Source organism: Pinus tabuliformis, chromosome 1_2 (genome assembly GCF_031772625.1).
Source record: "Pinus tabuliformis cultivar Carrire ecotype Pingquan chromosome 1_2, CPIR1, whole genome shotgun sequence".
Lineage (NCBI taxonomy): Eukaryota > Viridiplantae > Streptophyta > Pinopsida > Pinales > Pinaceae > Pinus > Pinus tabuliformis.
The window spans coordinates 493,280,467-493,294,427 of record NC_142298.1 but is presented as its reverse complement, the minus strand read 5'-3'; positions in this window follow the sequence as shown (position 1 = coordinate 493,294,427).

Sequence of the window (13,961 nt, the reverse complement as noted above, 5' to 3'; positions counted from 1 at the left end):
CCAACACATTTAGGGTTTATGCAGGCTCCCAAATTACATCCCAAACAGGTGACCATGGGAAAATCATCATAACTTTCTCTCTAAGCATCAGATTGAAATTTCGTCAAAATTTACAAAACAAGGATGAACTTTAATTTTCTGTGTATTGCATTCAAGTCCAAAGGTTCAAATAGTGACACATGGCAATTCATACAAGTTCGCTCTATGAAAAAAAGTATAATCATGTCATCATATGAGATTTGGCATAACTCTTTGTTGAAGAATCCAATATTGATCAGACTAGTGGGGTTAGAAAGATGACTCAGAGAGATACCACAAGACGCAATTGTAAAACTTGGAGATTCGAAATTATAGAGTTACAGTCATTTCAAGATCGAGCTCCTAAAATCAAGAAAAGGTGATATGAGGAAGTTTGATGGCAAGGATCTGGTAAATTGGATACTACATATGGAACAATATTTTGATCTACATGATGTACAACTGTTACAAAAGGTAAGTATTTCATCTTTATATTTGGAATCAAATAAATTTTTATAGTATAAAGGGATTTGTTCTCATAAACCACTTGTCACTTGGTCAATTTTCACAGAGGAAATGATAGCACATTATGAGGATACAAAGAGAAACACCTTCTTTACCCAATTGATAAATCTCAAACAAAAGGGTTCAATGACAAAGCACATTGAGGACTTCCAAAAATTGAATATAAGTGTAAATGATATTCCAAAGAAGTAGAGGATTGACGTCTTTGTAGGGACTTTAAAGGATAAGATTCAACATGAGGTTTGCCTTTGGGAACCTGATTCATTGGAGAAGGCATTCAGGTTGGCAAGAAAAAATGAAAGAAAAATTGTGGAAACAAGAAATCCTACCACTCACAATTATAAATATGGAAGTGTTGTTGCTCCTAGCCTTCCACAACCTACAATGTTGACACCACAACAATTGGAAGGAAAAGGAGAAAATGACGTTTGTTACAATTGTGATAGAAAATACACTAAAGGTCATAAGTGTGCTGAGAAGAAATCATATTACATTGATCCAAATTTAAATAGGAACACAACAAATTTCAGATATAATCATAAATATAGAGATGTAGCAGAAATAACACTTCCTTTGATTAATATCAAATAATGAAATATACTTATAAATAGTATGGAAATGATACTAGCTCGATGATGGTAGCTTATCTCTGAGAAGAGATATGGTGGCTACATGCCTCTAAACTACGTTACAATGAGGTTAAAGGGCCTTTTTATTATGAAAAAATAAGATAAACCCCTAAACAACCAAAAACCTAACTGAAGAAGATGTAACACCAAGAGTTTATGGGCCTTGTTGGGGTTATTTGGGCAGCTAACTTCTCGAGGTCGTGACTTGGTCATATTATCTCCGTTTTATGTGCTTGATACCCAGTTGGAAATATCTCTTCAAGGACTATGAAACAAAAGAATGACTTCTCAGAAATCAATAGCAGTATATTTCCAAAAAAAGAAATGTTGTTTAGGGCCTCAAAACGGATCCAGAAGTTTAGGACCCAAAAAATTGCTAAAAATAGTAAATTGTGCTACAATTAAGGAAATTGAAAAACTGAAAGAACAATGGTGGGGGTCCATGTGGAATTGGTGGGTGGCCACCAATATCCACCTAGATCATTCCTCCCCCCTTAGGAAGAATTGGTCCCCATTACGTTGAGTTCCTCCCTGACATGATGAAACTTCTGTTGAACTTGGTCCCTGGTGAGCCACTTAACCCTGGTGAAGGAGTTGGCCTACTTTGACAAATCGATCTAGTTGGATCTTCTATTGGTGAGTTTTATTGATCTATGTGTCGATGATCCGATCAGTTGCACCTTGTTCCATGCAATCTGGATTTAAATCTATTGGTGTGAGATGTTCTGCAATGTCGGATGTGCCTAGTAATGGTGGAAAGTATGGCCGAAGGCGATCCACATTAAACAATGGGTGCAGGCCAAGGAATGGGGGAAAGCTAAGCTCAAAATAATTATCTCCCACAACCTTGGTGGTTGTGTATGGCGCATATTGAAGCATACGAATCTTAAGGTGGGGCCCGGCGAGTCGCTCCTTCTGTAAATGTAGCCAAACCTTGTCACCCACCTGGAACTTGTGTGGTACCTGATGCCGATCATGCCACTTCTTGTACTTGGCATTGGTTTTGTCCAATATGTCATGGAGTTGTTGGTGGATGTGTTGAATATGCTCAATGAAGCTATTTGCTTTATCGGCTTTGAACAAGACATGAGATGAATCTCCCTGAGTTGCTATAACTAGTATGGCCACATGGGACATAGTGGCTGGAATCCCAAGCCCACCTGAAAAGGGTTGTGGCCAATCGAGCTGTGGAGGGATTAGTTGTAGATATGCTAGACATAGGGGAGGCTATCATCCCATGTGCATGTCTGCTTTGAGTTGTATATGCGCAGAATGTGTATGATCACCCTATTGACGACCTCTATCTAGCCATCTGTTTGGGGATGGAAAGTTGTGGACTTAGTGAGCTTGGTGTCTAGCATCAACCAGAGACTAGACCAAAATGTACTAAGGAACCTACTATCCTGATCTGAGATGATAAACTGTGGGACCCCAAAGTGTACCCACACTCGTTCAAAGAAGCGTTTAGTAGTGGCTTCTGCTGTGATACTCTTCTTGCAAGCCACCATAAAGGCCATCTTCGAGAATCGGTCGACGACCATAAAAACATAGTCATTGCGATGCTTAGTAGAAGGAAGGTATGACATGTAATTCATGGAGATGGATTCCCAAGGTCGACTAGGGGTAGCCAGCGGAGTATAGAGACCTTGCTACTTGATGGTTGGTTTGGCGATGGCGCAGGCAGTTCAGGATCTGATGTACTTCCCGACATCCTGTCAAAGATTTAGCCAATAGAAATACTTTTACAGTAATGCCACGATTTTCTCGACCCTGAAATGCCTAGCGGCCCAACTGTAGTGCATTCCTAAATCATCTTCACACACCCGCTTGAAAGAACACAAAGGTGTCCCATATGGCATAACAGAGCATCCTAGAGGTGAAAACCTAGAACTTGTTGACCCTCCCAGAGAATATGGTATGTGTGTCTGAATTATGGGTCGTTTTTGCAGAGAAATGGACAATTAGAAGTCTCGTGCCCACAAGAGTTGAGCATGATAGTTAATGCCATGATTGGTGGTCGACTGAGGTAGTCTGCAACATTATTTGTGCCGCCCTTATTGTAATTGATATTCAAATGGAACTATTACAGGTATGTGGACCACTTCTAATGGTGATCATTCTGCAACTACTCTTGCATCTGTATGATCTACAGGGGTCAGTGGTCTGTGTGGATGACCGTTTCCTTCCCCAAAATGTAATCCTTCCATTGTCGGCATGCTTGCATAATGGGATACATCTCTTTATCATAAGTGGGATAATTCCAAACCATGTCTGAAAGTGTCTCACTGTGATATGCCACTAGATGCCCTTGTTGAGTAAGGACTGCCCCAATAGTATAGTCAGAGGCATTTGCCTCAATCTCAAATGGTTGGTGCAGAGCAAAGGCAATGTTTCAACTCTGCGAATGCCTTCTGTTGAGATTCAAATCAAAATAATTTTTCTTTCACTCCTCCTTTGCTGACTTGACTTAAGGGCCAAGTGATATGAGAGAACCCCAACATGAATGTGCTGTAGTAATTGGCAAGATCCAGAAAGCTGCAGAGCTCTGTCAGAGTGATTGGGGTTGGCCAATCTCGAGTGAATTGGATCTTGGCTAGATCCACACACACCCCCCATTAATCAATAATGTATCCCAAATATCGAAACTAGGTCATGCCAAAAGTACATTTCTCCAAATTGGCACATAGCTTGTGTTGTAGCAGTGTTTCAAGAACCTGTCGGATGTGGTAGAGGTGCTCTTCCCAACTTTGGCTGAAGATTAGGATGTCATCCAAGTATACCACTACAAATGATTTGGTGAATGGCCATAAGATGTCATCCATGAGCCTCATGAAGGTTGTAGGAGCATTCATCAACCCTAAAGGCATAACCAACCATTTGAAAAGGTTGTCCTTGGCTTTGAAGGTAGTCTTCCACACATCAGAGGGTTTAATTGGTACCTGGTGATATTCGGACTTCAGGTCGATCTTGCTGAAATAGTTTTCTCCCTTGAGTTGGTCCAAAAGGTTATCAATGTGTGGGATCGGGTACCCGTTCCAGACAATGATCTTGTTCAACGCTCGATAGTCAACACAAAGTCTCTAAGTCCCATCCTTCTTTTCTACCAACACGATCGAGCTCCCATAGGGCAATGAACTCGGCCAAATGTAACCTTTCTACAGCATCTCCTAAATTTTCCTCTTGATTTCATCGTTCGCCAAAACAAAGAATCGATAGATTGGTCCATTGGGCAACGACGCACCTAGGGTCAGATCGATGGAGTGATTGACCTGACAGTGCAGAGGCACCCCTGTGAGGGAGGTGAAGATGTCCTCATACTACTCCACGACCTTGTCCATCTACTGTTGTTGTGTGGAGGGGCCTTGTTTGGAGGTCATGGCCACTGTCTTCTTCTTTCCTTGAGGGCGTATCATCAGGAAAAAAATTTTCTTGGTTTTTGAAATTAGCTTACTGCATTGTTTGTAGTAACTAGAGAGATGTCTGTAGGCAGGGCTACCTCCAATATCATGTACAATTTATTTCCTAATGTAACAATAAAAACATGAGGCCTCAACTCATACACAGCATGTCCCTTCCACAAGTATGGTTGGCCTAATAATACGTCACAAAAATCAATGGGGAGCAACATCACATAATACCTCATCCGTGAAGGGTTTGATGTTGTATGGAAGGTGACATTATTAGCTCACGCATAGATCATGTTCTTGGTGAAGCCACCCAATGGTGTACGATTGTGGGTGTGTTGTGGTCGGTAAACCCAACCACTTCAGGACCTCTGCTACAATGAGGTTATTTTGGCTCCTAATGTTGATAATGAACTGTAGCGGGGAACCCTTCACCCACATTTGGGAGTGGAATAGACACTCCTCCTCCTCTAGAACTTCAGGTTCCTCCTTTTGGATCTTTGTGGTGGCAACGGTGACGTTGGGATCCACATCAATAATTTTCTTCTCTTTGTCATTCCCCTTGTCGGGTTTTGACTTAGATTCGGAACATGCATATGATTCTAAAGCCTTTGGCTCGGCCACCAGTAATTGCTTGGTCCGACAGTTGCATATGTTGTGGGTGGAGCTCTTATGGAACTCACATGACTTTCCTGTGTCCTTCTTTGGCTTTGTAGTGTTATACTTTTCTTGTGGCCTTGGTAGGTTGTCCTAGGTTGTCCCGTCTTGGCTTTGTCCCTTTTTCTATGCTTTGGGGGCACCATTCCCTTACTTCAAATTCACAAATCCAAAATATTGCTTCTTCTATTTAAACTTATGCTCGATCTTAATGGCATATCGGTACACCATGCCGAGCGAGGAGATGTATAGGAACTCCAACTCGTCTTGGAAGTATCTATGTAGGCAGTCGAGGTACTTGAGTAACAATTGTTTCTCAGAATCCTTGATGCCCAACTTAGTGCAGAGGGTATGAAAAACATTGGCAAACTTTGGCACATCTTGGTACCTTGCTTGCCGCAACGTGGTCCACTTTATGTATTTGCCATCATAACTCCCGACAGGGTAGTACTGCTCCTTGATGGCATCCTAGAATGAATTCCAAGTGGGAGCGGTAGAAAAAAGTGAGTTCGTACTTTCATCCTTCTGCTCACAATAGGTTTCCCACCAATATTTGATGTGGGGGGCGGCTTTGAGAAGAGGAAAAGTAATATTTTCTTGGCTGGAAAAATCATGAACAGAAAAATATCCTTCTAACAGATCCAAGAATTTATCTATGACGTCTGCATCTATTTGGCCCTCAAATATGGGAATGTCAAAGTTTACCTGTACCTTAAAAGGTGTGGAGCCTCCAGAGTGGCTGTTGGATGTGGATGCACCACGGGTGGGCAACCATTGAAGGATTTGGGCCAAGTTATCCACCACCATGTTCCTTTGTTTCTAAACGACCTCCTCGAGCAATATTTTGATAGGATCTCCTACTCCCTTTTCTTTCTTTTCTTCCTCCATGGGAGGCTGTCAAGATTTATGAGGTTGGTCTTGCAAAGGTTTGACTAGTTTGGGCCATAACTCCTTATATCCTAACTGCGTTGGGGACATGCAGAGAAAAACATAGAAAGAGTAGACCGCTCTAATACCACTGATCCAAATTTAAATAGGGACACAACAAATTACAGATATAACCATAAATATAGAGATGCGGTAGAGATAACACTTACTTTGATTAATATCAAATAATGAAATATGCTTACAAAAAATATGGAAATGATACTATCTCGATGATGGTATCTTATCTTTGAGAAGATATATGGTGGATACATGCCTCTGAACTGCATTACAATGAGGCTCAAGGCCCTTTTTATCATTGAACAATAAGAGAAAACCTAAACAACCAAAACCCTAACCCGAGGAGATGTAACACCAAGATTTTATGTGCCTCGTTGGGGTTAGTTGGGCAGCCAACTTCCCGGGGTCATGACTTGGTCATATTCTCTCCATTTGATGTGCATGATACCCCATTGGAAAGATATCTCCGAGGACTACGAAGGAAAAAATAAGTTATACGAAGATTTTTGCGGTAGATTTTGAAAAAAAAACGTCATTTAGGGCCTCAAAACAACTCCATAAGTTTAGGACTTGAAAAATAGATAACAATAGTAAACTATGCTATAATTAGGGAAACTGAAAAACTGAAAGAACAATGGTGGGGGTCCACGTGGAATTGGCGGGTGGCCACCAATATCCACCTGGATCATACATTGATTGTAAATAGGAGGAAGAAAAGGATCAATAAATGTCAAAATAATATGATATACACCAAGAACCAGCCCCGAAAAAAGAAGAAATGTATCCGACCATATATTGTAATGCATTGGCAGGAACTACCACTCCTCAAACTCTCAAGATAGAAGGGCATATCAAGAAGAAAAATGTAATAGTGTTGATTGATTCAGGTAGTACCCATAATTTTATTCATTGTAAGATAGCTAAGGAATTGAATTTTTTCTTATATCTAGCACCAGAGTGTCAAGTAACGGTTGCAAATGGAGGAACCATAAATTGCTCTGGAAAGTGCCATAATATCAAGCTATCCATGGGAGAACATGTCTTGAATAGTCCAATGTTTTCCATTCCAATGGGTGCTAAATATGTTGTACTAGGAGTCCAATGGATACAATCTTTGGGTATGATAGCTTTTAATTGTCAAGAAATCATCTCTAACAGCATGACAAAGCTTCTAAAGAAAGAACAATGGGCCATAATTTCATAATTATGTTCACTAGAGGTTCCCACATCGAAATCATCTATTTCTCTAGATCTCCAAAATGTTTTGGACAATAATTACAAGGTATTTGAGACTCCCAAAGGCCTCCCACCTATTTGTGATCATGATCATGCTATATATTTGATTCTAGGAAGTGTTCCTCCAAACATTAGGCCTTACAAATATCCCCATGCTCAAAAGAGTTAAATTGAACGTATGGTTGCAGAAATGCTAGAGGCTGGTAAAATTCAACCTAGTCAAAGTTCTTTCTCTACTCCAATAGTATTGGTGTTATAGACATTTTTGTGCCTTGCAGCTCTAAGCATGAAATTTCCATAAACCAAGGGCTCCTAAGTCCCTAAAAGTGTTGTTCCAACCCCTAAAGGAACAAGGTCAACAAATTACAGCTTCTCCCAGAAGTTCTCCACCAGAAACTGCTCAGAATAAGTCAAAACGGGATCATTTCAGCTGCTCCACTAGCTAAGTGCGTTGCATAGCACCTAAATCCACTAGCTAGGTGCGTTGCAACGCACCTAAATGCACTACCAGGGTGCGTTGAGCGGGAAATGACAAATGGCAGTGTCATTCCGCGAGGTGGAGAGACAATGGAAGCTTCCAGAATCTTCTCCTATGACACTTGCCTCACTGAATTTGACAAAGGATGAGTAAGAGGCCTTCAGTCTCCAAGTGGAAGCAAGAACTGACAGAGAGAAGCCACTAGTCAAATCATAAGTTGAATCATCCTCCTTGCATACATCTATATATGGATCCCTCATCCCAGAGATCCAGAGGCTGGAATTTTGCACATTGTAAGGAATTGTTGTTGGTTTTGAGACACATATCAGAGAATTGGGTGATCTATGCTTTGTTGGAGGTGAAGAGGGGCTTCTTTGCTGGGAGGTTGATGCTGGGTCAGGAATCATCAGTTGTAACTCCTCCTGGATCGTCTTGTATATCAATAAAAACTATTTGAGTTTCTTCTCCATGCTTTTGTATCATTGATGCTTGTTACATTTTTATGGTTAACTTAAATCTGATCCTAAGTTATTTATGAATATAAATCCATGTCTTTGTATAGTTTTCTTCTTCTGTGATCTTACAGGTACTTGGTGAAGCTAGGCAAGTAAGGGAGCAGGTAGCTGCAAGCTGTCAAAGAGGAGAGAGATTGGATCAAAGGACTAGCGCAAGTCACAGGTTGGTTCTTCCTATTCCTCTTTGTTTATAGTTCATAAAGGAGATACAAAAGTAGTTTTCTCTGTTTGTTTCTAAGGCAGCTGTCACACCTTAGTGGGATAGAGCAGTTCTAAATAGACACTTTTCCCGGTAACAAAATGGCGACTCCGCTGGGGACGATTGTCTAATTAGTTTGTTTGTGTATCTCTTGTTGTTTGTTTCATAAACTTATAAGTAGCATTCGAACTGCATTTGCCATAGCAAATGCAAAGTAGACATCTGCTGCTTCAATCCATTCACTGGATCTGTTTATGATTTGAATAGCTGATTCATAGACTATCTGATTGCCCTTGTGATAGCTCTTAGACCCTCCTTAGATCTACCCCTGATTGTGCATTACTGATTGCTTTTACTCGGCCAAAAACCAAAGACTAAACTGCAAACTGTGACCCAGAACCCGGATAGAATTCTCGTTTCTGCCCCAACGCAGGCACTGTGAAGAGGTTCTGCATTTCAACGCACTTCCTGAAAGGGAAACCTGCGCTGCAATGTAGTTTCTCTGTGTAACAGGTGCGCTGATCAGCCTAGCCCTGTGCAGCTGAGGTTCTTGTGCTTCATTCTTTCCAGTTTTGTCTCTGAATTTTGCAGCCTGTGATCAGTGTATGACTGTTTCAAACCCCTTTTCCTTACTGATATTCTGCCTCATTTGTACAAAAGAACTGTAGATGTTTTTGTGTGTTTGTTGAGTCATTTACAGTTTTCCATTGCAAGAGTATAATAATTGTACTGTCGTCCTTTAATTTAGATCTGTCGCAAGTGTCGATTTTGATCATAGGAGAAAGTTTATTTGCTGTTGATGGTCGACTATGCGTTTACTACTGCCTTTGGTCTGAATTTATGATTTTCTAGTGTCAAAACGAGTATTCATTTCAAAATCGTAGAGTGTCGTAATCGTCTCTATCTTTTGATTTCGAAAAGAAGCTTGTTTGTGTTTGTCGCTTAGAAGCAAATTCAGATTTGTACAACAACTTTATTTTTAACATCAATACTAAGAAAGTGAAAAACAAATACATGCATGTGCATTTGCATATAGACAGTCTGTTTGGCTTGATTTAGGAAAGTGCATTTACAGTGTGCTCTTTGCTCTTTGTGAAAAGATTGTGTCTTTCTTTTCCCCTAGTAGCTAGGATTTTCATTGCTGAAAAGAGATAAAAGTTTGTTTATCATCTTTAGATTGCATTTTAGGAATTACATCTACATCTTGTGGTGAACCCAAAAGGCAAACTTCATAAGAAAGATCAACTTAAAATAAATTCAATGAATCTAACAATGCTTTGGAACTTAACGCACAACATTTAGAGGTCTAGGCTAGAGACGTATTCCACGTCGTAAAGCCTGGTAACTGTTGTCCTCACCGATGGTTGGGTGATTCCTCCACTTTGAGACGACAAGTGCTAGTACGGACTTGTGCTCCCACGTACCGTCGAGTATATTTTGGGAGACCTCTATAGGCTTAAATCCTTTATCCATAGGAAGCCGTGTCGGCTGCCCTACTGATCGCAATGCACTGAACACAGCATTCGGGAAGATTGATTGTCGTACCGTAAAAAGTATTATGTAGTTTTGCGATTGGTTTGGTACTCCCTCTACCTAGACCTCCAGAGCAGTCCCTTTCGTTCCTTTTCAGACTCTTTAACGGAAAAGGTCCATCTGAGCACTTGTCACTTCAGGCTCATTAAAAATCGAAGGAGACTAGAGTCATCATTTGTTTTTTCTTGACTCTTAAAAACTGAAAAAACAAGTTGTGTCATAGCGTGTTAAAATTTATTTTAAACGGAATATTCATACCCCTTTCCTACGTTGATCTTGGGTTGAGAAAATGGAGTCTACCAATCAAGGAATTCTCCTTGGTGGAAATCCTAGTCCCTTCTCCTCTTGGGGAGATGTTGGTGCACCCCATATGGCCACATTGTCACTTCCAGGGCTAAAAATTGGTCTGCCAGTATGGCTCTTCTCAACCTCTGTCGTTCAGAACACCACTATTCTTGAACAATCGAATCAACAATTAGACGAGTCCAGAGTTGCCCACCAGCCTTCTACTTCCTCTAATTCTCCCTCTCCTCCTTCCTCTTCGCTTGATGGGGCTGGTAAAGCCAAAAGTCAAGTTCCTAAGGAGAAGAAGGAAAAGAAGAAGAAAGAGAAGAAGAAGAAAGAGCCAAAGGCGAATGGGGGAAAATGAGTGTCGTCTAACGAAAACCCACACACTGCACCGACCAGGCCTAAATCACCATGTGTCATTTGCAAAGGAGACCACTTTCACAGAGATTGTCCTTCCATCCCACGGATATTAAGGGACTGGTCTCCTCGTTTGCACAACCCGGTGTCGTCAACCTCTGATGATCATGTTGAAAGCACACCATCAACTAGTGAAAGTGAAGCCCCAGGACAAAAAGGGAAAGCTAGATTTCCTTGTAAACTGTGCGAAGGCAATCATGCCGTCCACCGTTGTCCCTTCTTAGACGAAGCTAAAAGAGTTTTGGATGATTGTCCGGTTTCACCGTTACGACTTCCTCCTGGATATAAAAAACTCTTGCCGAGTCCGTCACTAGTTGAAAATCCAGTTGGCCCACTCAGGTGGTCGGCTGAAGCACCTATCATTGAAGATAAACCATCTGGATCCATACCAGACGAAAGTCAAAAGGTTGAGGCGGCAGTTGACCCGGTCTTGTCTTCAGAGGTTTCATCTTCAGATGATACAGTCACTGAAGAGAATAAGGATGACACCATCCAAATTCTCTTCATAAACACAGACTCCGACGAACATGGGGGCAATTTACCCGTTCCTTTACCACATGAAGGAAGTTCGTCAGAGCCATACCCGGCCGTCTATTTGGTCCCACCTCCAAGCAACCTAGTTGTCTCCTTCGACCGGAATCAACTAGGCAGACCCCGTTTACCAGCAAGCATAACATTCTGAATTATCGTTCAAATATATAGAATGGTTATGGCTGGTACCATCATAGATGAGGGGGCTTCTGTGAGTATCCTTTCCTCAACTGCTTGGAAAGCGCTTGGTTCGCCATCGCTTTTTCCTGAGATGAGAAATCTGACAGGCTTTGATAAAGGAACCAGTCGACCTTTAGGGATCCTTCCCGATGTGCCAATAACATTGAGAAGGAAGACAGTTCGCATGAACGTAATGGTAGTTCAAGGACCCTTGGATTATAACCTACTCCTTGGACGAGACTATATTTATTGCATGGGAGCGATTGTCTCCTCACTCTTTAGAGTAATGTGTTTTCTGCACGAAGGAAGAGTGGTCAAGCTCGTGGACCAACTTTCATTTCCCGGATCACGCATAGCAAATAGTCATATACCATCCCTGAATGGTCTTTTCACGCAAGAAATGTCTCAATCTCCAGTCCGCCCTCCCGATGAGCGCGAGTAATTCGGAGAGATATGACTGAAACCCAGGGGGCATGCATCCTGTTCTGCTTTAGCAGGAAAACTTCGGGTATAGGGTAGGTTTCCGCGGGAGAATATGACTAGTCTGTACCCCGTCCGTGATTGGAAGAGGGGTTATTCTAGAACAAGATTCTTTTGTCAAAGTTATGTGAGTTGGCGGGCATCGTCGCTCACCTTTGTTTGTTTCGATAGACATCGTCGAACAAGTGTTTTTTTTGCAGTGTGCATAGAACAATCTTTGAGTAACCTGTAAGAGGTAGGCCTCTCTCAGTAAAACAAATGTTTTGGCGGAAAGAAGTAGAGGTAACCTTGAAACTCTGTTTTATACCTGGGGGCATGCAAACCTTTTGGAGTGCAAGCAAAGAGCAATTATTTATCTGTTTTTTGGATTAGTCATTACCTAACTTGCATGAAGAAAGGATGTGGGGCAAAACTCTAAAAATTGCCGTTTTTATATGAGACATTCTTATCATATGACTGGATTAATCGAGCAGTGTTACGGCGAGGTTCAAGCTCATTAAAAAATAAACCCGGACCGAGCAAATGTTTCCACCCACGTTTAAGCTCGTTAAAAAATGAACTATTCCCTGGTAAATAACCACCGTGAATGTAGTACTTCAGCCATTAAAGCCTTGGTCGTGTTTGCACCGTCACCTCCACTTTTTCATTGGCCGATCATTCACCTCCATCTGATTGTTTACGCATTTTGAGGGACAGCTGTGAAGAGTGATTTCACTAGCCATCCTTGTGACACTGCCGTGATTGGAAAATTCCAAACCTTACCTAGAATCAGCTGCTACCCATTTTATCACTCGTTCCTCAAAAGACGAGTCTTCTTTAAGCTCTTTTCAACTGACTCGTAAAATATGAAAAGGTTGCTGAGTCCTTGGCCTTCCAGCTCATTAAAGGGACAGGAAGTGCTATCCCTCCTCTAGATTTTAATCTTTTTGGACCTCAGGTATTATTGCACAAAAAGATCGAGCGCTTGTTTTGTTCAGCTCGTTAAAGCTATCGAAAATTCATCCCTTCTGTATTGTTTTATACTTTTTCGGACTTAAGGGATTAGATGACGCAAAAAGGAATTTTGGAGTTACCTTTACGTACCTTTTCAAACTCTCTAAAAATGAAAAGGACCGAATTATCTTTGTCGTTAAACTCGTTAAAAATGATTAATAGCGACAAACTTGTCTTTAGACGAGAACGAGTTTCACTATCGCTAGGCTCGTTAAAACATAGCGATGGGTTTGCCCGAAGGGCAAATTATAGAACAAGCATATGTTATCCTCCTCAAGCTTGACAAAAATAAAGAGGTACTGGTCAGCAATGACTGGGGAAAAATTGGGAAGAAATCTCAAAGAATCTTTATTGGTAGCAAGTCGCTCTTGAACATGACACTTCCGCTCCGTGCCCGAGTCGGGTTGGGTTGTTTCATTCACCGGTCACATCGCCATGGTCACGCCATACCATCCACATTTGGGGTTAATGCTACCAATCCATCACATCAGTGTCGCCGATATGTTCAGGAGAAGTCATCCAGAAAGGCCACCTGTGTCCCGCCCACTACCATACGTTATATTGCATTCTTTCATGACCGCCACCCTGAACCATATATCATCATATCATTTTCACCTCCATCAAAATCATTTGCTCCGTTCTGTGTCATTGATGTGGGATTCATTAAGGCCCTCTTATGACGGATCACTTCTTGTTGACATCATCTCATTATCCAAGAATTTGGTCTAGGAACACCCCATTCAGTACTTTGAAGCTTGCATGCCTCAATGGCAACTTTCTCACTTCCGGCGATAGGTTTACATCAATTACCTTCGACCGAAATATCTTGCGTGGTGTTCGATGCCAAGTCCTTTATTCACACCACGTGAATTGTACTGCAGTACCTTGAGGATCATTATCATTATCGGTGATTCCTCTCGCACTTGTTAACAA